General features: G+C 42.2%; 1 long non-coding RNA gene across 1 annotated transcript in view; it reads left to right on the top strand.

Annotated features, from left to right (window-relative positions):
• The window catches only part of LOC103010405 (uncharacterized), a 42,705-nt gene extending 16,072 nt beyond the window's left edge, over nucleotides 1-26,633 (top strand). The window contains exons 2-3 of the long non-coding RNA XR_009006320.1: nucleotides 16,578-16,740; nucleotides 26,504-26,633. This is a non-coding gene — a long non-coding RNA (uncharacterized LOC103010405). The remainder of the gene's footprint in view (nucleotides 1-16,577; nucleotides 16,741-26,503) is intronic.
• Nucleotides 26,634-26,834: the final 201 nt, after the last annotated feature.

Raw genomic sequence — 26,834 nt, 5'->3', positions numbered from 1 at the left:
TGTTCTTCTCTTGACCGTCCCTCTTGGTGACAAGATGGCACGGCTCGATACTTCATGTTCTTATGTGATGACATCCCAAGAAAATAGGGATGGGCAGGAAGAAATGCTTTTCTCCTTGTATGCCTCTCTTATACGAAGTAAAATGTTTCCCTGAACCCCTAAGAGGTCTTCCCTTTATCATGGATCAGAAATGGGTCACATGCCCATCCCTACATCACTCACTGTCAAATGGGAACATTTTGCCGTGATTGGGTTGTTCTATTAGTCACGTCAAGTGAGCACGGCAACCATGAATGCTTGCTATAGAGTTTACCAAGACTCAGGACTGGATCACAGTTTTGAGAGAAAGAACATGAGACTAAGACAAAAAGACAGATAAATAAGCCAGTGGTGTTGGTCGGGTAGAAAGTGGCCATCAGTGTTGAATGAATCAAAGAATTCAAGAGGAACAAGGGCTGAGTAAAGACTGAAGAATGTGACAATGAAGAAATTGTTGGTGAACTTTAAGAGCAGTTCTTTCCATTGAATTCTTGGGTTGGAAGCAAAAGGTCATGGAGTCCTGGAGCAATTCAGTGATGTGGAAATACAGGTAGAACCTGTGTAATGATGTTTTTAGAGCTTTGACAGTGAATGAAAGGGGGGTGAGCCGGGAAGGCAGCCAGAGGTGGGCAATAAATGAAGTGAAAAGTGAGAGGGTTTTCAAAACGAAGGGATCTGGGTATGTTCAAAGGCAGGTGGGAAGCAGCCAGGGGAGAAAAAGAAATAGAGAGGATGTAAAAGGAGTGGAGAAAAGTGGGTCTCCTGGGTTCAATGGAGGGTAGAAGTGAAAAGTTCACTTTGGAGGAGGAGAGGCGTATGATCAGAGAATGGAGAGAAGGATGCAGAATGTTGGTGGATGTTTTGAGATGTTAACAAAAGAAACGCAAAGGCTCAAAATGGATCTTAGAGAAGCAGGAGGTCTGGTCATCTCTAGAATTTACAGAGGAATAAAAGTGGAGAGTGGAGGTAGAGGGAAGGAATAGGTTAGAAGTGACAGATTGAGGAGACAGGAGAAGATCTGGAACATCAAGAATTGGGAAAATTTTACAAGTTTAGAATAGAAACTAAAAAAAGGAAAAACAAAACTCCTGGGAAATTAAATTTGATGACCAAAGGGAAACGGGAGCCAGAATCCGATAAATTTCCCTGGGAAGGGGAGGATTTATAGATGAAGAGGAATTTGACATGGAAAATTCACTTTTGGCTTTTCCCAACCGCCTGCTGTTTGTGCAATAACAAATGATGTTTCTCAAAACCCAAATGTTTCAGTTTCCTCAGTTGAGAGATGCCATGTTGCTGTTGTACTATTTATAAAGTAAGGCTTTGTTTGTTCAATCTCACTCAGGATGAGAAAGCTGAAAATAAGTCTCTGGGACGGAATTCAAGCCAGCTAAATCAAGGCTACATATAGGACACACATTGTCTGGATGAGACACTAGGTTCTGAGAGGACCTAAAATATAACACCCCTCTAACCTGCCTTAATTGGGAAGAGTTGAAAAATGGACATAAGAATTAGACAGATGGAGATAAAAATATCACCTTTCTTATTCACAAAGCATTATATTGTAGGGCATGGGTTAATCTGGCCAATAGGTTTGTTTACACGCCCCTGGATTAAACTTGCATCCCTCCCCAAAGCTTGAGGCCTTCTTTGCTGGAATGATCCTGCCCCAAACTTTCTGGGTGGCCAAGAAGAAATGAGAATTCAGTGAGAATACAGGTTAACTATAGGTGGCTGGTTCCTCAAAGAGAGAATGGAGGGGGGTGGGTGCTGAGTTGAGCAAACTCAGATCCTTTTGCCAAACTCATGAGTCAGATAAGTCATTTTCTCCTTCCCTGGGGTGGAGTCATTAAGGGGGGGAGGGAGAGCCCTGAGTATCATGCTAATAAATATTGTTCCCGTAGACTGTGTATTAAGTACCCCTCCCCAAACAAGGCACTTGTATTGGGTGCAGGGGCACAGGGGGATATAAAGACAAATAATACATGTCCTAGGGTTCAAGGAACTTACAATCCAGCATGAGAGAGAATATACAGCATGATGCAATGGGTAAAAACACAAAGATGCAAGAGTGTAGGGCATTCAGTACAGGGTGAGGGAAATGGGAGAAACTGAAGTTGAAAGGGGCCAGAAGGGGCCTTCACAGTCTTCATTAAGGAATTTGGCCTTTATTAGACAGGACTAAGGAGCCATGGAAAGTTTCTGAGTAGCAGAGCGAACAGTTGGGTTTTGTTACCGGTTATTGAACGTAAGTTTGTGTGCCCAACACAGAGTGAGTCCAAACAAACTGAAACATCGGAGTTTGAAGCAGAGAAAGGTTTATTGCAGGGCCATGCAAGTAGATGGGTGTCTCCTGCCCCCAAAGCCCCGAACTCCCCAAAGGGTTTCAGCAAAACCTTTTTAAAGGCAAAGTGAGGGAGGGGTGTGGCTGGTTGCTGCATTCTTCTTGGTGCTGGAATCCTTTGTTCTCGCATCTGTCCACATAGGTCAGATCATGGTGTTCCTGTCAACCTTCAACAAAACAAATGTTATTCTCTGTTCTGCAACTTTTTAACTCTGCGTGAATGGAAAAGTGTTATAAAAGGTCAGAGACGGGCTTCCCTGGTGGCGCAGTGGTTGAGAGTCTGCCTGCCAGTGCAGGGGACACGGGTTCGAGCCTTGGTCCGGGAAGATCCCACATGCCGCGGAGCAACTGGGCCCGTGAGCCACAGTTACTGAGCTTGCGCGTCTGGAGCCTGTGCTCCGCAACAGGAGAGGCCGTGACAGTGAGAGGCCCGCGCACCGCGATGAAGAGTGGTCCCCGCTTGCCACAGCTGGAGAGGGCCCTCGCACGGAAACGAAGACCCAACACAGCCAAAGATAAATAAAATAAATAAATTAAAAAATAATAATAATAATTTCTTTAAAAAAAAAAAAAAAAAAAAAAGGTCAGAGACTTGAGAATGGGTTGTCCTGTATATTTCAGGCTATAGGCAACATTCTGTTGCAAAAGGTGCAGAGTCAGCATGACTAAGTACAGGCAACAGAGCACAAAGGTGGAAGGAAAAGAAAGAGATCCACACAGAGTCAGATATACTTCTCCCCGTCACAGTTTTAGGAAGGAGTGTGTAGGATGGGCTAGAATGGAGGAGAGGCTCAAGGAAGAGGCAGTGAAGACCTGACTCAGGCAGAATTCAAGAGAGAGGTCAGAGATGGAAACCATAGCGGAGGACTGGTTTGGGGGTATTGAAGAATGTGGGACAGTTAAAGGACCTTCCAAGACAAGGAGGAGCAAATGAGAAGAAGACATTGAGTTTGGCTTTGTATATTTTGAGTTTGATAGGTTGGAAAGGTTTGTGCTCTTTTAGCAGGGAGTTAGACGTAAACAAAGAAACACACATAGACGAAAACAAATGAATGAGCACTTACCGTGGGGTCAGCCCTGTCATAGATACTAGAGACACGAGGGTAAGGATGTTAGATTTTGTCTTTGTCTTCATACAGCTTACCGTTGATCCAAAATCTTCCCATCTATGAGTGGCAGGCTCTCAGCCCTCATTTAAATGATTTCCCAGATGTTGAGGGGACTCTCCCAACGGATGGGTCCAGAAACCAGTCTGTCCCCTGCAGTGCATCTGTCCTGCTTGGACCCTCCCATTCCAGCTCCCATTCCTCTGTTCCAGTCCCACTGTCTGAAAAACCTGTGCTCGGGGGAGCATCAATGTCAAGTGCAAGGGTGCCACCCTGGGCTGGGCTCTGTCTATGCTTTGTCTCCTGAGGTTGCAAAATATCCCTTTTTCTGTCTATAGTTTTACAACAGCTGCCCTGGTTTCTGCCTCTACTGTTTTCTCTCCTACTGGACCTGAAAGGGGCCCCGTGCGTGGACACGGTTTCATTCGTCTTCATTTGGTTTGTTCTCCAAATTTCCTCTTTCAAATGCCAGTTACAAATGGAGGGAGGCTCCCATGCATGTGAAAGGAGATAGAGGTGTGTGTGTCTGTGTGTGTGTGCATGTGCGCACGCGTGGTCTGTTCTAGCAGCAGGCAGATCAAAGTACTTTGCTTCTCAAGTACTTGCAACAAAGTACAATGACTGGGACTTCCCTGGTGGCACAGTGGTTAAGAATCTACCTGCCAATGCAGGGGACACAGGTTCGATCCCTGGTCCGGGAAGATCCCGCATGGCGCAGAGCAGCTAAGCCTGTGTGCCACAACTACTGAGCCTGCGCTCTAGAGCCCACAAGCCACAACTACTGAGTCTGCACGGCACAACTACTGACACCCTCACGCCACAACTACTGAGCCTGCGTTCTAGAGCCCACAAGCCACAACTACTGAGTCTGCACACCACAACTACTGATGCCCTCACGCCACAACTACTGAGCCTGCGCTCTAGAGCCCACAAGCCACAACTACTGAGTCTGCACGCCACAACTACTGACGCCCTCATGCCACAACTACTGAGCCTGCGTTCTAGAGCCCGCGAGCCACAACTACTGAGCCTGCGTGCTGCAACTACTGAAGCCCGTGTACCTAGAGCCAGTGCTCCGCAACAAGAGAAGCCACCGCAATGAGAAGTCCGCGTGCTGCAATGAAGACCCAATGCAGCCAAAAATAAATAAATAAAATCAATATATTTATATATTAAAAAAAAGTACAGTGACTGTTGTGTGAAGGGAAGTAAAGAGCCCTGCAAAGACAGATGATTGTGGATCTAATGGTCTAGGACAGAGATTCCCAAACTTCCTGGGTTCACAGAGTCCTTAGTGCCTTAGTAATTCTTCCGCAGCACGCGAGGCCAAAAGAAATACCCAAGTTCTGTTTGTTAAGTGATCAGGTCCAAAAAACTTAGGGTTTATGTCCTAACAATTTAGTAGAAGTTTGAAAAATAATACACAGAAATCGAGAGAAAACTCTTTTATTTTGTTTTGAAAAATGATTACTTGCTAACGTTACATGTGTTCTTGTTGGGGATAACTTCTCAAATGTTGGCATCAGATCAGACCCCGCCACTCTCAGGTCCTTTCCCACAGTGATTATCAGGTGGTTCTTGCTTTTTGATCACGCCAACTGCCCTAATCCCAACTTTGCTCAAATTTGATCAAAAAGAAGGCAGTGATCTAAAGTTGAAACTGCAAAACACCTTGAATTAGGAATTATGTGTCCAACAGATGTCAACCACTGTAGGATTTCCCTTGAAATTAAAAAATACCCCAGAGTGTTCCCTGTGAATTTGCTACCGTGCTCTGGGGCATCACAACGCATTGGGGTAGGGGGCTCAAAGGAGGCCTCTGCAGGAAAGGAGGTTTGACCCAAGACACTAATTATCATTAATGAACATTAATTAATGGGTAGGAATAGTCCAGGCAAAAGGATCCCTGTAACAACGTACAGGGTGACGTTTTGTGAGGGTCTCGTTCACGGAGGAATGTGGATTTTACAGCCCTTATCATGATCTGAGTTTTTATATATATACATATGTGTGTGTATATATATGGTATATACATATATGCATATGTGTATATATATGGTAATATATGTATTGATATTTATATATAAAATATTTTACATATTTTATATATTATGTAATAATATAGTTTGTAATACAGAATTATATACTACATTATTTATATTTTATATAGTGTGTAATATACTTTACAATATGAAAGCAGCATATCTACACATGTGAACATACACTCACGTCCGACTGTCTTCTTACGGCCATGCAGGGATGGAAAGGTTGTTCGCTGGGCCTGATGACCCAGAGCGTGTGCCCAGTGGAAGCTGTGAGCCCTGGGCCTGTAGCACAATTAGCACAGTTTCAGCACTTCCTCCAGCAACATTTGGGAAGAGGAACAGAGAGAATGGATGGTTGGCTTTATTCAGGGTCAGGAATTGCTAAAAAAAAAAAAAAAAAGAAAAGAAAAGCTGTGGCAGAAAATCAAGGGGTTTGAAGGTGTGAAGATTTCCAAAGTTCGCTGTCTTAACCTCAAAGCGTGGCTTTCACAGTGCCTTGTCGCGGGGGGCACTGCTGGGGGGATGCCTTTTGTGGCTCTTTATCCCTGATTTGTAAAATTCTGTGATGACGTACCTTTGAGGTAGGTCTCTTTTAGCTTCTGATGCGGGGCTCCTAGAATGCTCTTTCAACCTGGAGGCTCCTTTCTCCTTGTACATATATATTTCCTACCTACTGTTTTCTGTTTGGAACTAGAGCTCCTGTTATTATTTGGCTGTTCAAGCTTCTGGATTGATCCTTTCTTTCATGTCTCTCTCCCCTCCACCCAATAGTTTTCATCTCCTTATCTCTATATTTGTTCTCTTTCTGGGAGAGGAACTAGGGTGAACTTTATCTTCAAGTTCATCAAGAGAAATTTTTATTTCGAGAGCTTTCCCTTTACTTTTCGAGAACTCTTCTTTGCTCTCTGATTAATAAATTCTTGTTTTATGGATACATTATTCTCCTCATCTCTCTCCAAGGATGTTATTTAACATTTTTTTAAAAATCCTGCATTTTCTGCTTTCCTTTCCTCTTCCTCCCTCCCTCCCTCCCCTCCCTCCTTCCTTCCTTCCTTCTTCCTTTGTCTCTCTCTCTGTCTCTTTGCTTCTTTCTCTGTTTTTCTTAATTAACCAAAGTTCTGAGAAAATTGAGAAATAAGACAAAAACCTAAGGCAGATGGGAGATCAAAACACCACTTCTATTAAACTGTTAAAAGCTCAGGTTGAGATGTGGCTTCGAGTGAGAGCCAAGTGGGCCTGTGGCCTGAACCCTAGAACGTGTAGACTTACACACCCACTCATGGGCGGCGCTGGCCCCAGACAGGCCTCCTCTCATGGTGAGACTTATATCAGGGAAGACCAGAAGGAAACATGCTGTCTCCTGGACAGACTCTCTCCCAAGAAGAAAGCGAGGCAGGGGCTGAACTAATAAGCGTGGCCAGATCTTCCCAGGTGAACCATTCTTGCCCCGTGGGGGGAGCAGGTGAGGGTTTGGGAGAGGCCAAGAGTGAGTCACATCTCCATTTGGAAGAAGACACCGGAAGCTGGTACGTTTCCCTGCTGACGTCTGCTTGCGGGGAGGATCCTTGCCTGCACAGGAGCAGGTGAAGGTGTTGATGGTGATGAATATCGGCTTCCACCGCACACTCTAGGGTGACTTCTTGTGACCCCCTCCCACACTCTGTGACATCAGATGTCCCCAATTTATGTGTCTCTTTGAAGTCCAGCAGTGGGGAGAAGCAGTTCTTTTCTCAGTCCTCCTCTTTTATTCATGGCGTTCTCTGCCCGGCTAAATAAGCTACTCCTCCTGCCCTGCTTTCCATTCTTGAAGATTCTATTGATCCATTCAAGGATATCCCTTCTCCTGAAGTCTCTGTCCTTGAGAATGTATACTTCTGTTCCTTTACTGTGTAAAGAGGTGCATTAAAGCACAAGCTCTGGATTCTTACACTTGCTTTGCCACAAACTAATTGCATGGCTTTGGACAAATTCCTTGACTGCTCCAAGCCTTAGATTTTTTTCATCTGTAAAACAGGTTGTTATAAGGTTGGGTTTTTTTTGTTTTTTTTTTTTTTACCAAGTCCAAGCTCATACTGTTTGCTGCATGAAAGGACAATAAATCGAAAAACTAGTTATTGGGGCAAGAAATAGTGACTTTATTTGGAAAGCCAGCAGACCGAGAAGCTGGTGGGCTAGTGTCCCAAAGAATCCTCTTCCCCCAGTTAGAATTCAGGCTTCTTTTGTACTAAAAGGGGAGGGCGTGTGGTTGGTTGTTGCAGACTTCTTGGTGTCAGAATCCTTTGTTCTTGCATCTGTCCCCATAGGTCAGGTCACTCCAACAAGACAAATGTTATTCTCTGTTCTGCAACTTTTTCTCTATGGATGAATGGGAAAGTGTTATACCTATAAAGGTCAGAGCCTTGAGAATGGGCTACCCTGTATATTTCAGGCTATAAGCAACATTCTTTTAGTGATTAACTTATAGCAAAAGCAATAGAGTACAAAGGTTAAAGTAAAAGAAACAGATCCAATATGGAGTCAGATTTGTTCTTTCCTATTACAGTTTAATGTTATAATACCTGTAAAACATTCATATCAATGTCTGACACATCATGATAAATTTTACTTATCATCATTGTAATCTCATTATCTTCTTAGCAGAGTTTTGGGAAGGGTAGGATGTAAATGCGAGTGTTCTATCACCATCTTTCTATTCGGTCTTCACAGTTCTCATTTTTATTGGTGTTTCATGCAGACTGTAATTTCCATGAAGGCAGAGTCGATCTTTCTCTTATTCTTTACTGTATCCATTGCACTCGGCACAACACATAGGCCTGGAAATATTTGTGGAGTGAGTCAGTGGAAACAAATTCACTCAGAATGCTCTTTGTAGGAGGCAATATTGTGTAGTACTTGAGAACATGGGCTTTTGAATCAGGCTTCTTGGGCTTGATTTAGTGCTGGGTCACTCACTGGTTGTATAACCTTGGACACATTCTTAATTTCTCCAGTTCTCAATTTCCTCACCTGTAAAATGAGGGTAAAACAGTGCCTGCCTCCTAGGGCTCATATGAAGACTAAAAGAAATAAACCGTATGAAGCCCTTGGCATAATGCCTGGCATGTCATAATTGCTCGGTCAATGCTAGCTGCTATTATTGTTGTTAAAATTGTTTATTTCCTGCATACCAGTCACTGGGATAGGCACAGTATACATGCCATTGACCGAGTGCCTGCAGTTTGCTGTGTCCTGTACTTAATCCTGTAGTAGTTGAGAGTGTGGTATCTATAGTCAGGTGGCCAGGGTTTGAATTCGGGTGTCAGATGAATAATTTTGAACAAGTTACTTGACCCTGTTGAATCTTACTATCAATGCTTGTGGAATGAGGTTATAAAAAAACCTATCTGTTGGGTAGTTATGAGGCAGACCATGTAAACCTTAGCACAGAGCCTAGCACAGGGTAAATACATGCTCAGTAAATATTAGCTGTGTTGATGACGAAGATGCTGGTGATTACTGTCATTACTGACTGGGGTTCTTGGCCTCCTTAATCAATAGAAATTGACTAGAGACCAGACAAGAAATTCAGGCAAGGCTTTGCTGGGGCCCCTGCTGCAGCAGGGGGGAGTGAGAACAAACAACACGTTCCTTTGCTCACTCCCTGAGGCAGGGGGCAGCTGGCTCCTTACATGGGGTGAGGGCAGGGGTGCGTCCGGGGGTCAGGCAGGAGGGGTGGCTGAGGTGGTCTGCCCACCCCTTAGGTGGTGTTGAGCTCAGGGGGCCTGCACAGGACTCTGCTTTTGCTCGTGGCTCTTCGGAAGTGACAGTTGGGCTTTTTGGTCTTATCTTTTGTCCAGAATTTGCCGCAACTGGGCATGCATGCAGTTATTTTTAGTCCCTTATAGTTTCTTTGTATTTTGTTGCTTGAGGAGACGTTTGTCCAGGTGCAAGCCCTGCAGCAAAGGGTCCCAGGTCCCAGCCTGTCTCACTATGACAGTGATGATGAAGACCATGACAAAGAGAGTCATGGTGATGACAATGTCGACCATGATGCTAGGGACGAAAATGACTCTACTGACTTGTGAAGTAGCAGAGTGTGGAGGTCATATGCTCGGCTTATAGCGTCAGAAGGTTCTGGAGTTGAGTATCTGTTCTGTCTCACTGATTGTGTGACCTTGGACAAGTTCTTTTCTCTAGTTACATTTCTGCATATTCATCTGTAAAAACAGTAACTATTTCACAGGGCTGTTGGGAGGTTCAAATAGGACACTATATGTCATCAATTCTAGGATGTATATTGTCCATAGTTTAACATCTCTGAAGTCAAGGATGCATCTTACAATTATTGCCAGACAGGTGGCACATAAATTGGATATTTGTGAAGCAAGTATTCATCAGTGGAGAAATGACCACAGTTCCATGTTTTTTCTTGCAAAACAATGACGGTTTCATGAGACCCTAAGGAAGGGATTCGATAAAGTGAGTCGATATCGACTCATTTGATATCGATGAGTAGGTAAAGCTGCTTTATTTAGTTATTTATTTTGGAAATACACACAGAAGGATTTTTTTTATCCCTTACTAAGCTATGTGATTGAAGGCAGGAGAAATTGTGAAGTTCCACAGACTAGATGGAAGAAATTTCAAAGCAATGAGAGGTTGTTGTGATTGATTGTAGTATGATCAAGAAAGCACCAACAGCAAAAGCTGCAGAACAGGTGTCAGTGTTAGAAGAAAATCCCGGAGGAGAATCATTGGTCGCCTGAATTTTGTGTGGAAAAACGTGGACGTTGATGACTCAGATTGAGAAACGATTTAGAACGTTCAGACTCAACGTTTTAAATGTCTTATATTTTCTTTCTCATTAAGACACACACAGAAGGGATCTATGATAAACAATCACTAACCATATGTCTAAAGCAGCTCTCTCAATAAGTAGACAGTAAAAATTCAAAGTGATAAGTAAGCTTCACGCCATAACTTTATTGGGAGCGTTTTAGTTCCTTTTCGGCGGCATAGAGAATAGCAGTATTTACATCTAGGTTTGATGTACAACAGGAATGCGCGTACCCCTCTTGGCACAGTGCTATAGCCTTTATGGACTTATTTTTGTTCCATTTTGCCTCCATAAGATTTACAAAAACTTAGAAAAATATATACTGGTGGTAGCCAGCCTTCAAAAGGCTTCCCGGTGATTCCTGCATCCTGGTTTTCATGCCCTTATGTATGTTTCATGCCTTCCATATTGAATGGGACTGACATGTGTGGATAAGAGGATATCGCAGAAATGACAGAGCATGGCTCCTGAGGCTTGGTCATTCAAACACTGAGGCATCCGTCCTACTCTTAGGTCACTCACTCTGAGGGAAACTAGCTACTATGTCACCGAAGACACTGGAGCAGTCCTGAGAGAGGGTACACATGGGGAGGAAACGAGTCCTCTTGCCAAGAATCAGAACAGCTGTAAATATTTATGTATGGAAATCAGATTGTCCTCTTGTGTTTTTCTATAACCTACTTTTTAAAATACAGTAAAGTCTTGTTTCACTGTGTGTGTATGCACATTGGGGTCAAAATTCATTGACTGTTACATTGAACATTTTGTCCTTTCCTATGTGTATATTATTTCTTAATTTTTTTTTACATTATATGTATGTTTTATATTTGATAACTTGATAGATGGGAATAATATATCTGTTTGTTTGTTTGACCTTGCAAGTGGGTCATCATTACACCTGAAAGAGGGCCAGCAAATTTCTTTGATTGACCATCAATACATTTTTTTTTTTTTTAACAATTAGAATTTTCCTCTCTGGCCAGTTAGTGAAAGCCTTATTTGTATTGTATCTGCAAATCAACATTAAATCTCCTTGGTGGATGCAACTTGAAAAAAATACAGTAATGTCTTGGAAATTTCTTTCCATAATAGACCATCATTGGGAATGAATGCAGAGTGTTTCTTTGTACGTATATGCCATATTTTGCTTAATCAATCCTCTAGTAATGGACTTTTAAGTGATTTCTAATCTTTCTCTATTGCATAATAAAGCACACAGCGATAAACATCCTTGTGTAATTCCTAGCATTGTGACTGCTGGTTAAAAGGTATGCTGGTTTACACTTTGACACATATTTCCAAGCCAACCTGGAGAAATATTGCTCGCTGTTGTTTCATTTTTACGTAGTAAAATCGATCTCTTTACTTTTTGATTTCTTCTATTCAAATCTTGGTAAACTTTTTTTTTTCAAAGCCTTGGCATATCTTTTTGTCATTTTTTTCTATAATTTGATTTTTTAAACAGATACAACTTTAACCCAGCTGGAGCTTGCAGGCTTTTGATTTCCAGTTTTATTAGAAATAAAGTGACTAACTTTTTCTTCAGGGCAGTAGTCAGGTGGTTGAGGTAGTGTTTACTTTTTTGTAAATATTTATTATTATTCTTATTTCTACAAGTTGTTCATGACTCTTTCTTGTGAAAAAATGCAAAAACAAAGCACAAAGCAAGAGATAAATAAACAGCCCATGGACCTCTTCAACCACCCCTCGACCATCACATCCATTCCTCTCCCCAGAGGTAACCTGGGTTTATTACTTTTGTGTGTATCCTACCATTCACTTTCTTTTGTATTTACATATATAACATGTGCATATAAAACCATATAGATCTTGTGTTTTTGTTCTAATATAAATGCGATCACGCATATGTATTCTGCAGATTGCTTTTTCTACCCAGTAATATGACATGGTTCGCTCTCTGTATCTAGACTTACCTTACTCCTTTTAACTGGTACGTAGTATCTCATAATACAGATGTGCCTTGGTTTACTTAACCATTTCAACTAATGGATATTTAGGTTTTTGCACTATTAAAAAAGATGGTGCTGTCAGCAACTTTGTATACGTGCTTCTTTTGGGAACCTTTTCTCTAGGAGGATAAGAGAAGCAGAATTTCTAGGTCAAAGGAGAAGTACATTTGAAGTACAGTCTCATTTCATTTTCAGTGTTTCTCGACCTTTTTTTCCCCCATTATCACTGCCCCTAAGAAAAAAATTAAATGAAATTATTAAATGCAATTAAATACTTCAATTAATTAAAATTAAATGTGTCTCTGATGAGAGGAATTAACTTCTAGGGAATAAGATTTTGTGGGGTAGAGTTGAGCTTTGGAGGGCCGTGTACCGTTCTCATAGCCAAGGTATTTTCACCTCTAAGAACCGATTTTCCTCCCACTGAGAATGCATGATTTAGATAAACACAAGCTGAAAACATTTTTTGTTGGGTGGAAAAGACACATCCCTCTTTTGTGACGACCGCAGGATGTCACATCGAAGTCTTGTCACCGGGAAGCACTTAGTGCTTGTGGCTTGCCTGGAACCCTCAAAAAATAGTTACTGAGTTGAACTGAATGTTGTTGATAACAACGTCCAAGGATGTTATCACGCTTGTTCTAAAGCAGAGCAGAGAGACACTACTAATTTGTCCTCCTTCCTCAGACCTTAATTAATGTTGTCAAGAATCCCTAGAATATTGCTAGGCAATTCACCGAGGAAAAAATGTGGGAAAGAAATAATTGGGCTGGAGGCTGTCACTCATGGGAGTTTGCTCACACATTCCTTTTGTAGTAGCTTTTATTTTTTACATGTTTAAGAAGAATGGAATCTGAGGCCCAGGAGACTCAGCCTTTGAAATATGCTTTGTGACAAGCAGGATGGCAGGAACACCAAGCCATTGCGTTGGTTCTGTGAAAAAAACTTTGATGAGTGACTCTGGAAGAAATTGGGCCCCTCGGACGTTGGAAAACCGCAAAATGAAAGCCATGACATTTAGAAATAATTACTTCTAGCTCTGCAGTATGAATGCAGCAATCAAACTGATGTGAAAGGAAGGCGTTCTAAACAATCACAGGAATGAGACACAAAGTCACCAAGTGGGGAGGCTTGGAATAGGGCTGCAGACACAGCTGCTGTCCCAGTGCTGTTGGGGCAAAGACGGATGCTCACCCCTTCTGTATTTCAGAAAAGCTGTGGTCTATTCCGCCCTGCACGGCCGTGTAAATCTTGGGCAAATCGATTGGTGATTCTGGTCCCCGGCTGAGCTGGAGGAGCTGGAAGCCAAAAGGTTTTGCTCAAGTCACTTGGGTGGAGAGATTTAATGTCAAAACATTTAGAACTGCAGCTGGGAGCTAATAAAATGCTCACGGAAGAATGAAGAGACTTCCTCAAGTTCTCAGTCACACTTTTATGCATATGTGAATGTTTTTATTTCCATAGTTATGGTTTCCCTTTCACATGGATTAGAAAAAAAATACAACTTAGCACATCAAACTACTGATTTCATAGGTCTTATTTATTGCCTAGGATGTGGCTTCTAAAAAAACCAAATTCATTGTAAACTGATTTATGTAAAAATAATGTATAAGGGTTGTATATGGAAATGGTTTAAAAAAATGAAGATGTTTCTAGAATGACTAGTTTGAGAAACAGTGATGTAAGCCGTTCTTTCCGAGAGTTGACTACACTGCCCACCATTTAGCGTGGACCCGACGGAAGCAGTTAAAACCATTTACTGTGTCTTCTGCAGCTGAAAAGAAAGAGCAGGGAAGAAATCTCCAAGACGGTCTCAGCTCCTTTGTTAGGTATCGACACACAAAACACCTCCTCTTACAAACACTAAAAACTGACATTTATTGAGAGCTCACTGTGCTGGGTGTCATTCTAAATGTTTTTAATGTATTTTGTTCCATCTAATCCTTTCGACAATCCTGGAAGCTAAATTCCATTATTATCATCATTGTCCCCATTTTACAGGTTAGGAAACTGAGGCCCAGAGAGCACTTTGCTTAAGGCTCTAGAGCTGATAATAAAGAGGGCAGGGTTCGATCTCAGGCAGACTCCCTCCAGGCCTGGACTCCTCTCTGTGCTTATGATAGGGTTTCACACAGCTCCCACTGTGAGCTGGAGCAGTTGGGGGTCTCATTTTTTTAAAAAAGACTTTATATATTTTTTAGGGAAGTTTAGGTTTAAGACAAAATTGAGAGGAAGGCACAGAGATGTCCCATATTCCCCCTGCCCCCTCCCCCCACACAGCCTCCCCATGATCCACACCCCTCACCAGAGCCGGACGTGTGTTACAACGGATGAACTTACATTAACTCATCGTCTGAAATCCGTCGTTTACCTTTGGGTTCACTCTTGGTGTTGTATATTCTATGGGTTTGGACAATTGTATAATGACGTTTACCTATCACGATAATGTCATACAGAGTATTTTCACGGCCCTAAAAGTCCTCTGTGCTCCAGTGTTGGGTGGGGCCCAAGAGCCATTTGTAACAAGCTCCCAGGTGATGCTATTCCTGTGGATCCTTGGACCACACTTTGCATATAAAGACCCAGAATCCTTTGTGACTGTAGGAAGCACCTCTCTTGTCATTTCTGTACCTGTCCTGTCTGTAAAGCAGCAATTGAGTTAAAAGTGTGCATGAAATTGGATCCACACTCAGGATATTTGGCAGTCAGAGGGGAACCAGATACAGCACCTGTTTTTCTGTGGATTTCTCCCTTCCTTTATTTGTTGGCTAAAAATGTAGCCTGTCTAGCTCCTCTCAAAGAGAAAAGCAAACAGTGGCATCAAGTCCACAGAGCACAAAGGTGGACGCTGCCCCTTCCAGGAAACAGGGTTCCTAGTACATTTGGAGAGGTTCACTATTCGTCTTGGGCCTTGGGCTGCACATTGGTGTTTAACTTTATGTAACATTTTGGCCCTTTCCCTACGAAGAAGTGTTTCGAAATTGTTTGACGTCCCTGCTCTGGGATGTCTATAAAGAAACAAATTGTCCTTTAATACGAGATGACTTGGCAGTAAAGCATGGCCTGTCCCTTTTGCTGTCCAGAAATTTCCCAAACTTGTGGCCTGTAAAGTCTTCCTTTCCATCCTTCCCTGAGATACCCTTTGAGACAGGAGCCCGCCAGGAATGCTCGCCTGCTTTGCATTCAATTGTATAAATTGTCATAGGTGTGAATGTTAGCCCAGAAGCCTGAGTGTACAAGAAAAACAACTTACAATGTATTTCTGAAATTCAATCTAACTTCTATTTCAAACCCTTATTTCACCAGAGTGGAAAACATTTAATCTCGGTTAACTGTTTTTTTTTTTCTTTTTCTGCTCTAGGATTGTATTTAAATTTGGGGGAACCAAATGTCCCACGGGCTTATCTACTCTTTAATGAGGTTACAAGGGCATCGGATGAGACAACTGCCACCCAACTTGGTCTTCCTTCATTGGCCCAAGCATGTCCCCGTAGGGACTTCCTTGTTCCTTTTGCGTGGTTCCTACCTGGCTTTACTCTTACTCAGGATGTTTTCCAAGAAATATTTTGTCTAGGCTGAGAGTCCTTTCCAGGCCCTAACATCCTGGGCTTTTAAAACATTACAGTCTGGAAAGTATTATTTTTTCCCTTTGCTTCTTTCTTTACATCATCCCCTGAACCAATAAGCATGAAATAGCTTTGCTGTTAAAAACGGAAGAAGGGCCCAAAAGGAGAGAACAAAAGTTAACAGTGTTTGAAATATATTACCTTGCTACGAAATCTAATGCCCCAGGTGAACTGCCATGAAATGTGTGTAGATCTAAGTGTGTTTTGATTTTTTCCACCCTGTAGGCATTTTTTTTTTCTAGAATAAGTTTTGCTCACTCTTTTTTTTTTTTTAATTTATTTATTTATTTATTTTTGGCTATGTTGGGTCTTCGTTTCTGCACGAGAGCTTTCTCTAGTTGCAGCGAGCGGGGGCCACTCTTCATCGTGGTGCGCGGGCCTCTCACTGTCGCGGCCTCTCTTGTTGCGGAGCACACGCTCCAGACACGCAGGCTCAGTAGTTGTGGCGCACAGGCTTAGCTGCTCCGCGGCATGTGGGATCTTCCCAGACAAGGGCTCGAACCCGTGTCCCCTGCATTGGCAGGCAGATTCTCAACCACTGCGCCACCAGGGAAGCCCCCCGTAGGCATTTTAATGATACTATAATTCTCCTAGAAGCTACTCTTCATGTTTGGCCTTCTTTCTTAAGGTTCACCCGATGTCTGCTAAAAACGTGTGGTGTCTGGAGAGGTGGGAGCTCCGGAGCTGGAGAAGGAAGGAGAATAAGAGAACCCTCCTGGAAACTTTGCTGGGTTATGCTTTGGAAAACGTGGCTTATACCAATGGCCCAACCTATGTGCGTTTGTAGCAAGGTGAGATAAACTAATTAACTCAATTCCATTCATTGAGATAGTACTGGTGGCAAGTTCATTTTACTGTGTTCTGTAACTGGGTGGTAGTTAAGGACATCAGCTTTGGAGTGAGAAAGCGTATGTTCGATTCCTGGTTCTGGCACTTTTCACATTGTTGACCTTGGGCAAGCTACTCCACCTCGCCAGTTTTTAAAATGGGGATAAGAGGAGTACAGCACCTGCCCTCCGTATCTGCGGGTTTCATATCCGTAGATTCAACCCATGGAGGATTTCCAATCGCGAAATTACGATCTGCGGTGGGTTGAATCCTCGGATGCAAAACCCCGCAGATATGGTTGACTGTACTCGCTTAGGACAGCATTTTATATGAGGAACTTGAGCATCCGCAAATTTGGGTATCGGCAGGGTCTCCTGGGACCCATCACCCAGGGATGTCAAGGGACGACTGTATGGGATAGGGCTGTTTAAATGTTTAAATGAGTCACTCAAATGCATGTTAAGAGCTTAGCGCAATGAATGCCTGGCCTTTGGCAAGCACAGAATAAATGTTAATTTATGATAATCATCATACAAATAGGGTTGGTTTTCTGAAAATTTCCCCTTTTTAGTTATCATCAAGGAGGTCCATTGTTTGGTCCTTGTTTATGAAGATGGAAAAACCCAAGAGGCACAAAGACCTTTATTTAACTGTGCATGAGTCTGAAAGTAGGCAAAACCTCTGATGTACACTAGCCATTGTTTCTTTCACCATGGGAATTATGGCTCTAACATATTTTATTTTGAGCATGTTGATTTAGCAAACCTAAGACCCTGGTTTTTATATACAAGATTTGAAGCATGGCCTCTTGTAACATATTCACAGATGCTTGCGGTGGGAAGACTAGGTTAGACTGTACCTGTTGACATCATGACTGGTCATGTCCAAAAAGCAAGACACATGCTTTGGAGGTGGCAAAGGAAAGGGTATTTTCACCCTAAACACACAGTTCATTTCAGTAATTGAGGCTGGATATTCACAAGTTGCAAAACTCTAGACAAGTGTTCACAAGCCATGAGCAAGGACTGATAAAATTCACAGAGCTCTAAGCTGAGTCTTATCGTCAGAGAGTTCATACATATGCAGGAGTCTCCGTCCGCTGCCACGAGTGTGATTTCTGGGCTCCGGCTCCAATTTTATGGACTCCTTCTATCCAGGAACCTAAGCTTGGGAGTGACAGATATCTGCCAACCTCTGAGTTCTAACTCAGGTTGGCTGCTGTTACGTCACCCAGCTAATCCTTTTGGGGTGTCTCCATGGAACCCCGCTTCCCACCTACACACTCTCCTTCACTTCTTTAATATCCCCCCCCCTTACCTCCCCCTTTGCTTCTTTCTTTCTAGCCTGCTCTCCACCAAAACAAACGTCACAGAAATTAACCAGTATCATCTGGTAAGGCACAAGTTGCATGGCTGTGTAGCACAGTAGTATATAATACTTTACCTCTTTCCAGAGAAAGAGTTTGGAATTTTGGTCCTGCCTCCACCCATTTCAAATTAAAAAGGCCGACAACGGCAGCGCCCGTGAGGATGTGGGGACATGAGAACCGACTTCATTACTGCTGGGAATGTAAAGTTGTAGAAACACTTTAGGAAAAAGTCTGACAGTTTCTCATAAAGTTTATACACTTACCAGACGATCCAGAAATTTCACTCCTAGGTGTGTACGTAAAAGAAATGAAAACATACATCCACAAAAAGAATTATACAGAAATGTTTATTGCAGTTTTATTTATAATAACCAAAAAAAAAAAAAAAAAAAAAAAACCCTGGAAGCAGCCCAGACGTTCACCAGATAGTGAATGGATAAAGAAATTGTGATATATCCATTCGGTGGATATAAAGCAATAAAAAGAAACAAAAACTACTTTATACCTGCATCAGCATGGCTGTATCTCAAAAACATTATGATGCGTGGAAGGAAATAGAGTGAATGGTATCTATGAAATTCTACAGCAGACAAAATCAGTCTAGAGTGACAGTTCAGTGGTTGCCTGGGGCTGAAGGTAGAGATGGAGAGCTTTTTGGAATGAAGACAAAGTTCTGCATCTTGACTGCGGTGGTGGTTACACGGATGTGTGTGTTTTTCAAAACTCACTGACTGTATATATATTTTCCCAGTTTTATTGAGAAATAATTGACATACATCACTGGATAAATTTAAGGCGTGTAGCATGATGGTTTGATTTACATATATGGTGAAATATATGAAATCACCACAGGTTTAGCTAACATCTATCATCTCATGTAGAGACAATAAAAAGAAAAGAAAGAAGAAAAGAAAAAAGAAAGCAGATTTTCTCCTTGTGATGAACTCTTAGGATCTTAACAACTTTCTGATATATCATGCAACAGTGGTAGCTATAGTCATCCTGTTGTGCATTACATTCCTAGTGCTTATTTACCTTTTTAATTTTTTTTAAATTGAAGTAAAGTTTATTTTACAATGATTCAGGTGGACAGCAAAGTGATTCAGTTCCCTGCAGAGAACCCCCTGTAAATTATCTTAATTTACCCCTGTAAAAAATCTTAATTATGCTATATCCTTAAAATTTGTCTATCCTTAAATGTATGGTTGTAAAGAACATGCAGCAACAGGGAAAATGCTTATTAAAAAAAGAACATGTTACAAAATCGGACCCCTTCACAACAACTTTATTTGAAACAGATGCATAAGAAAAAGGATGGGAAAGATGTACCAAATCCCTTAACACTGGAACTGCTAGGATGGTAGGATTCTGGGTGATACATGTTTCTGTCCCTCTAATTTTTACCAAAATAAAGAAAATTCAAAGGCATCAATTCTGTTCAACTGTAGGGCCCACTTCCTTCAGAAATACCTGCGTGTAAGGCAAGGTGGGAGGGAAGATTGAGTGAGCTGACCTTTGGAAGGACTTCAATTTACCTCTTGCCTTTTAATTTTTAAGAACACAGTCAAATAATACAAGGGTAAACAGTAGCCACCCTTTCCAGCCTCGAGTCTGAGAGGAGAGGTACACAAAGCTTTCCTTCCCAGATTCCTCTCTCCCTGACCTGCTATGACCTAGAGGTTTCAAGGGCTGTGGGTGGGAATGGAATTCTAGTCCTGACCAGGAGACTAGGAAGCATAGGAACAAGGAATGAATGAGATTGTCTCATTAGATAACTTGTTGCTTGGAGCCAAGAAGGAAATCAACAAGGCAGTGTACCCGGATAATTCAGGCTGCTATCGGCTGGGACACATCCTGTCCTCATCAGCTCAATGGAAAGACCGTGGGCTTGGGAGTCAGATAAACCTGGGGCGAGAACCGTTTGATCTTGGCCAACTCACTTGCCTTCATTAACCCTCAGGTTCCTCACTGAGAGAGGGGGATAGTACCATCTATCAGTAAAATTTAGACTTGTTTTGTTACAAACATTGGAACCTCACCCAAGACAACTTCAGCAATTTATCTTAAGGCTGCTTCTGTATCTATCTCATGTAACTTACAAAAAAAAAAAGGAACCAGGAGCAGGAAAGCCACTGGAAATCCCGGAACAAGAATTTCTTCTTTCTTTTCTACGTTTCCCTTGCCGATGTTTTCATTCTCCCATCCCACCCTCCAGACCAGCTTCTAAACTACTTATGGGGGGAGGGGGAGTTTGGGAGGATATCTGTATAAACTTGGCTGTGGAAGTCATTATTTTAAAATACTCGTTTGGGGCCTTTCCATATTGGTGACATAGGTCTTCTTCAAAGTTGTTTCTCATATTGACTGGTGCGCTCCGGGACACACGGCTTCTGCTGCATGTATTAGTGGCCGCAAAAAGCCTGCCTCGGTGCACAGGAAAAGCCACACCACGTTCTCCAGTGCATCCAAGTGAGCTGTGACCTAGGAAGCACTTTGTCTGTTTTCTGTGTGCTGTTTCATCCAGCCACAAGCTCGCCTTATAAAATTTCAACAGCTGGAGGAGAGTGGGGCTGTGGATGAGAAAGCCTACTATTGTTACTGTTTTTTAAACTTGCACCATGGGGGGGGGGAGTACTACATGACAAGTACTAATGTTTTGTGAATTTCCCTACCCCCCTGCTCCTGTGCATGATGATAAAGAAATTGACCAGAGAGAGAGAAGGAGGGAGAGAGGGAGGGAGAGAGACAGAGAGATCAAAGCCAAAAATACATAACAGGTTGTGATTTCAGTCTTACCTCTACTGATAAATTCTCTGAGGTTAGTCAGTGGAGTGCAAAAATCCCACTTTTAACAACTGGAAAGAGAAAGGTTGCCATACCATTTCAGGGTTAAAGTTAACAGCTTTGGTCAACAGAGAGGCTGGCCTTTTGCAAGTTTCTAGAAGAGATACTCTGATTGGACCAGCTTGGGCAGCTACCCCTTTCTAGACTAATCATCTGTGACCAGGGGCTGAGGTCACCGTGTACAGAATGGATTCCAGGGGTTCACGACTTTGCAAAGGGACACAATGACACGTCATAGGGTACTGGACCTATCCTCTTCCAAGCATCCACCACACAAGCTCAGGAAGTGATGTGAAGATTAGATGTATGTCAAAACCCCAGTTTGAGACTGAAACAAAACAACAAGCGTTTGTTTCTTTTCCTGAAGCATAACCCTGTTTCCTGAGAGCTCAGGATGACTTGTCCATTCTGCTTACTCTTGGCTCTGCTGATACACGGATGCCGGGTTGGGGTAAATCATCACTATTTCTAAGAAACCATTCCCTGAAGAAACCATTTCCTGAAGGAAGCAATTACCTGTCATAAGTATCTTTCAATTTTCATCTTATTGCACAAAATACTCAGTCTTGATAAAACTCCAGATCTACATTGAGCTCGACCTCCTAGGTTATTTCATGAATCCCCACAGGAATCCTTTAGAGGGACAGTTATTATCCTTCTTTTGCAAACATGTTAATTGGAGATCAGGGAGGTGAAATGGCTTGTGTAAGGTGATTTGACTTAAGTCATCCAATTCCTAGTTTCATGCCATCTTCGTTACACAAAGCGGGGTCCTTTTAGGAGTTTCACACTCTCATAAATAGCTGAAGTTATTTATTTCACTAGAATTTGGTGTTTGATCAAGGCTTGGAAGGTTTCGCTCATTCCATAATGACCATCAGGCACAGGCTGGGCATGGTCTCTGCCCTCGGGTAGCTTACAGCGGCAGAACTGTAATACTGCTGAACAAATAATTATAGGGTAGTTTACTTATTTTTATCCTGAGTCCTGTGTAGAAAATGTACAGAGTATTTTGAAATATGCCTCTTAAAAATAGAGAACTTGGTGCCCCTTGTGACGCAGTGGTTAAGAATCCGCCTGCCAATGCAGGGGACACGGGTTCGAGCCCTGGTCCGGGAAGATCCCACATGCCGCGGAGCAACTAAGCCTGTGCACCACAACTACTGAAGCCCGTGCGCCTAGAGCCCGTGCGCCTAGAGCCCGTGCTCTGCAACATGAGAAGCCACCGCAATGAGAAGCTCATGCACCTCAACGAAGAGTAGCCCTCACTCACCCCAACTAGAGAAAGCCCGTGTGCAGCAACGAAGACCCAATGCAACCAAAAATAAATAAGTAAATTTACAAAAAAAAAAAAAAATAGAGAACTTAAAAATCTTCCTACCCCTTGATCAAGAATTCTATTTGCAGGCATTTCTAATGTTTAACTTATTTTTTAATTTTAATTTTTTAATTTTTAGTTTTTGTACAATTTTAAAAGGTTACACTCCATTTACAGTTATTACAAAATATTGGCTATGGTCCCTGTGTTGTACACTACATCCTTGAGCCTGTCTTACGCCCAGTGGTCTGTACCTCTCACTCCCCCACCCCTGTACTGCAGCTCCCCCCGACCCCCATCACCGCCACTGGTACCCACCAGTTTGTTCTCTGTATCTGTGGGTCTGCTTCTTTTTTGTTATATTCACTAGTTTGTTGTGTTTATTAGATTCCACATATAAGTGGTATCATACAGTATTTGTCTTTCTCTGTCTAACTTATTTCACTTAGCATAATGCCCTCCAAGTCCATCCATATTGCTGCAAATAGCAGTTTTGTCCTTTTTGATGACTGAGTAGTATTCCATTGTGTGTGTGTATGTCTATATGTATATAGACATATACACATCTTTTTGTTTTGAAGTGAACTTTTTTGTTTTCTACATGCATCTTTGTAGTACTGGCACTGGTATTTTCTGAGGATACACTCTTAGAAATGGAATTTCTGATTCCAGGGATATGGGCATTAATGAATTAATATTTGTGCATTTACAGTCATACCAACAGTGTATGGACAGTGTCTTTGATCTTGCCTTTTTGCTCACAGTGGATGTTATCAATATCATAAAAATATTTGCTGTAATAATTTTTATCCCGCTAGAGTTTCAATGAGGTTTAGCATTTTTTCATGTTTGCTCATGATTTCGGTTCCTTTCCTGTTGTCTGTTCTTACCGTTCACCTGGTTTCATTTGTTTGTTGGTCTTCTGTTGTGCTGTTTGCCCATTTCTCGTTGATTTGCAATAACTCTACATTCTGGATATTATTTCTTTATATTTTATTTGCTGAGCATATTTTCTTTCAGCCCGTTATTGGTTTGTTTGATTTTAACTCTGTTTATGGTAACTTTTGTAGTGCAGATTTTCCATTTTTGTGTTGTCAAATCTGTCAGATCTTTTCAATTAGACCTCAGTTTTATGTCTTGCTTAGGAAGACTTTCTTAGCCTTAAAACTATAAAAAATTTGTCTATTTTTTCTAATGCTTTTGTAGCTTGTGGTTTATCTTTGGGTATTTAATCCATCTGGAATTCATTTTTGTGTATGAGGGAGGAATCTAACTCCTTTTGCAAAATGGAAAATCTCAACACAATTATTAAATAGTGTTTCTTTTCCCCTCCACTTGGAATATGCTACATCCTATACTATATGCCCACACAGTCATGCTTTTGTTTCTGGGCTGAAAATAATTAATTCTAATATATAACTGTCACCAAATCAGTATTTCTTATGCAGATGTGCAGTTTCCCCAGTATCAAAACAAACTAATTTTCTTGCAAGAAACAGTCCCCTTCCACCTCTGATTATTCTTTTACCACTCGTACCTTTAGCATTTATGGCTGGTTTTCTTTCTTCTGTTGGTGTGGTACTTTGTGTTACTCCTGAAACATTTGACCTTGTGAATAGGCTTGATTTCCCCAATAAATGGTGGCGAGCCTGGTAGCTTTTTCTCCTGCATATTCCCCAGCTCTGAATTTAGCCACTTTCAACAGACTTTGCCTCTGGATTATTCTTTCAACCTTGTTCTTGTTTGCTTCCAGAAGAAATCACAATATGCTGGAATCTTAGGCGTGGGGAAGAGTCATAGGTTATCAGGATCACATACGGGTTCCCAGGTCCCACCCCTGAAGTTTATTGGTTTGAGGTTTAGCCCTAGAATCTGCACCTTTACAAAGCTAGGCCTTTGCTCTTTCTGCAGCCTAATCTCTCGTTTGTAAATAAGATGACAATTGGGAAACCAGAGCTGTGAGAACAAAACATCTGATGCAGCAAATGATTCTCTAGGGTCACTCTTCTAGTTTCCTAACAAGAGATGCTACAAATAAACTCTTGGGTCCTATTATTCCAAAGGCCACTTTGACATTTACTTCAGTGGAACAAGATGGAGGTATCTTCCTAACAAAAGTAACCAGCAAAGCCAAAAAGAGAAAGAAATCCAAAAGCACTAGATTGTAAGCATCTCTGTTGAGTGTCTTGCATCCTTTCAGGATACGTGGGGATTACGCATTATGCCTTCACACTCCTCTCTCTTCTGAAGACGTCACTGAAGAAAGATTCCAATGCTAACATCAGTCAGTTGCTTGGAAGCTGACCCCAGCTGAACCATTGCTTCTTTTTCCACCGCCTCTTCTGGAAATTATTAAGAGATAAATGACAGAGACCAAAATTTGAGAAAATGCCAGGAGTTTGTTTATTCTGATCTGGTTCCTTAGAGATGCAAATGCATCAATTATGAATATGATGGATGAAATCATAATATTTCAACCTGCCATCTCTACATCAAGGCCTAATTGTGTCTTGCTAGGAAAAGACAAACGGGCGCTCTGTTTGTCAAGACAAGAGAAGAGACTTCTGAGAACTTTTACCTCTGATAACTCAAGTCCAGACTCAACAAATTAGTTCATTTATAAAGGGTTCCATTTCTTAATGCTATGTATATGCAAATAAGCCCCTTGTCTCCGTACAGGTATACGCACAGATGAACACCCCCAAGAGTGTGGCTTTTGCCTTCATTGTTTCAAGATAGCATCTATACCTAAAATTGCATTCTTATTTAGGCAGGAAGAAGGCGGAAGGGCAAAAATCAAGCCAGTTGAGTCTGTCCTTAAGAAAAGCTCTCCTAGAATCCTTTACAGGTCCCTGGGCAACTCCAGCAGTAGACATAGCTGAGGATAATAAGCATTCCAATATTCCTGCCTCGAACAAAAGTGAGACTTGTAAGTGAAAAGGGGAGTGTGGATCCTGATAGCTAAGTAGCAGTGTCTGTCTTGGGGTTCCTCCAAAATATTTCCCAAACCTCTGTGCTTCCCTGCATCTCACCTCCAGTAGCCCAGTGGTACCACAATCCACTCTCACCTGCATCCCCTTCTAACTGATCTCCCTACACAGCGACTGGTTATCTTTTTATTTTTATTGATTTTGTAGTTTTTAGTTTATTTTTTAAAACGGCTTCACATTTCTTTCTTTCTTTCTTTTTTTTTTTCTTTTGGGCCGTGCCTCGTGGCTTGTGGGATCTTAGTTCCCCGACCAGGGATCGAACCCAGGCCTTCAACAGTGAAAGCTCAGAGTCCTAACTACTGGACCGTCAGGGTATTCCCTTGTAATCTCTTTAAAATGGTGTGAATTTGGATCACTCTGCTGGTTAAAACTTTTTATGACTTCCTATTTGAGTTAGAATAAAATGCACACATTTTTCTGTGACCTGAAAGGCCCACGTAATTGGGTAGCCTCCATTTAATTTTGTTCTTTCTTCCTCCTGGCTTATAACAGTCCAGGCACATTGGCCTCCCGGCAGTACTTTAAACCCACTGCGATCTTTCCAGTGTTAGGGCCTAGGTAATTGTTTCTCCTGCTCGGTTTCTCTCTTTCCACAAGTTTTTGTCCAAATGTCACTCTTTGGGACCATCCCATCCAGGACACTGCGATGGTTTTTTGATGTGTCAGTTTAGCTAGGCTACAGTCTTTAGTTCTAGAGCCGAACACAAATCTGGGCACTGCTGTGAAAGTATTTTGTGGATGTGATTGAAGTCCATAATCAGTTGATGTGAACACAGGGAGATTTTCCTAGATAATCTGGGGGAACCTGATTCAACCAGTTGAAAGGCCTCAAAAGCAGGGCTGAGGCTTCCATAAACAAAAAGAAATCTCACCTGTGCTTAGCCCTTTAAGTCCATGTCCAGAGTGCCAGCCTGCTCTTCCCAACAGGCTGCCCTATGGATTTTGGACTTGCGTAGCCAGGGCCCACCATTGTGTAAGCCGGTTTCTTGCAATAAACCTCGTAATATATATCTGTACTGGTCCTCTTCTCTGACTGACCCTGAAGGACACATCCCTCTTCCCCCACCTACCAGTTGCTCTTTATCACAAAACCCCATTTATTTCCTCCAAAGCACTGAATCCCATCTAAAATTACCTTGCTTATTTGTATATTTACTTGTCTATACATTTATGTCTTTTCCTACTGAAATGGGTGCTCCATGAAGGAAAAGTCAGTGCCCGCCATCTTCACCGCTGTGTCTCCAAAGTCAGTGCCCGCCATCTTCACCACTGTGTCTCCAAAGTCAGTGCCCGCCATCTTCACCGCTGTGTCTCCAAAGTCAGTGCCCGCCATCTTCACCGCTGTGTCTCCAAAGTCAGTGCCCGCCATCGTCACCACTGTGTCTCCAAAGTCAGTGCCCGCCATCGTCACCACTGTGTCTCCAAAGTCAGTGCCCGCCATCTTCACCGCTGTGTCTCCAAAGTCAGTGCCCGCCATCTTCACCGCTGTGCCTCCAAAGTCAGTGCCCGCCATCTTCACCGCTGTGCCTCCAAAGT

This window comes from Balaenoptera acutorostrata, chromosome 20, assembly GCF_949987535.1.
Source record: "Balaenoptera acutorostrata chromosome 20, mBalAcu1.1, whole genome shotgun sequence".
Taxonomy (NCBI): Eukaryota; Metazoa; Chordata; class Mammalia; order Artiodactyla; family Balaenopteridae; genus Balaenoptera; species Balaenoptera acutorostrata.
The sequence above is the reverse complement of the archived record's forward strand: the minus strand, read 5'-3'. Positions and strand labels throughout refer to the sequence as shown.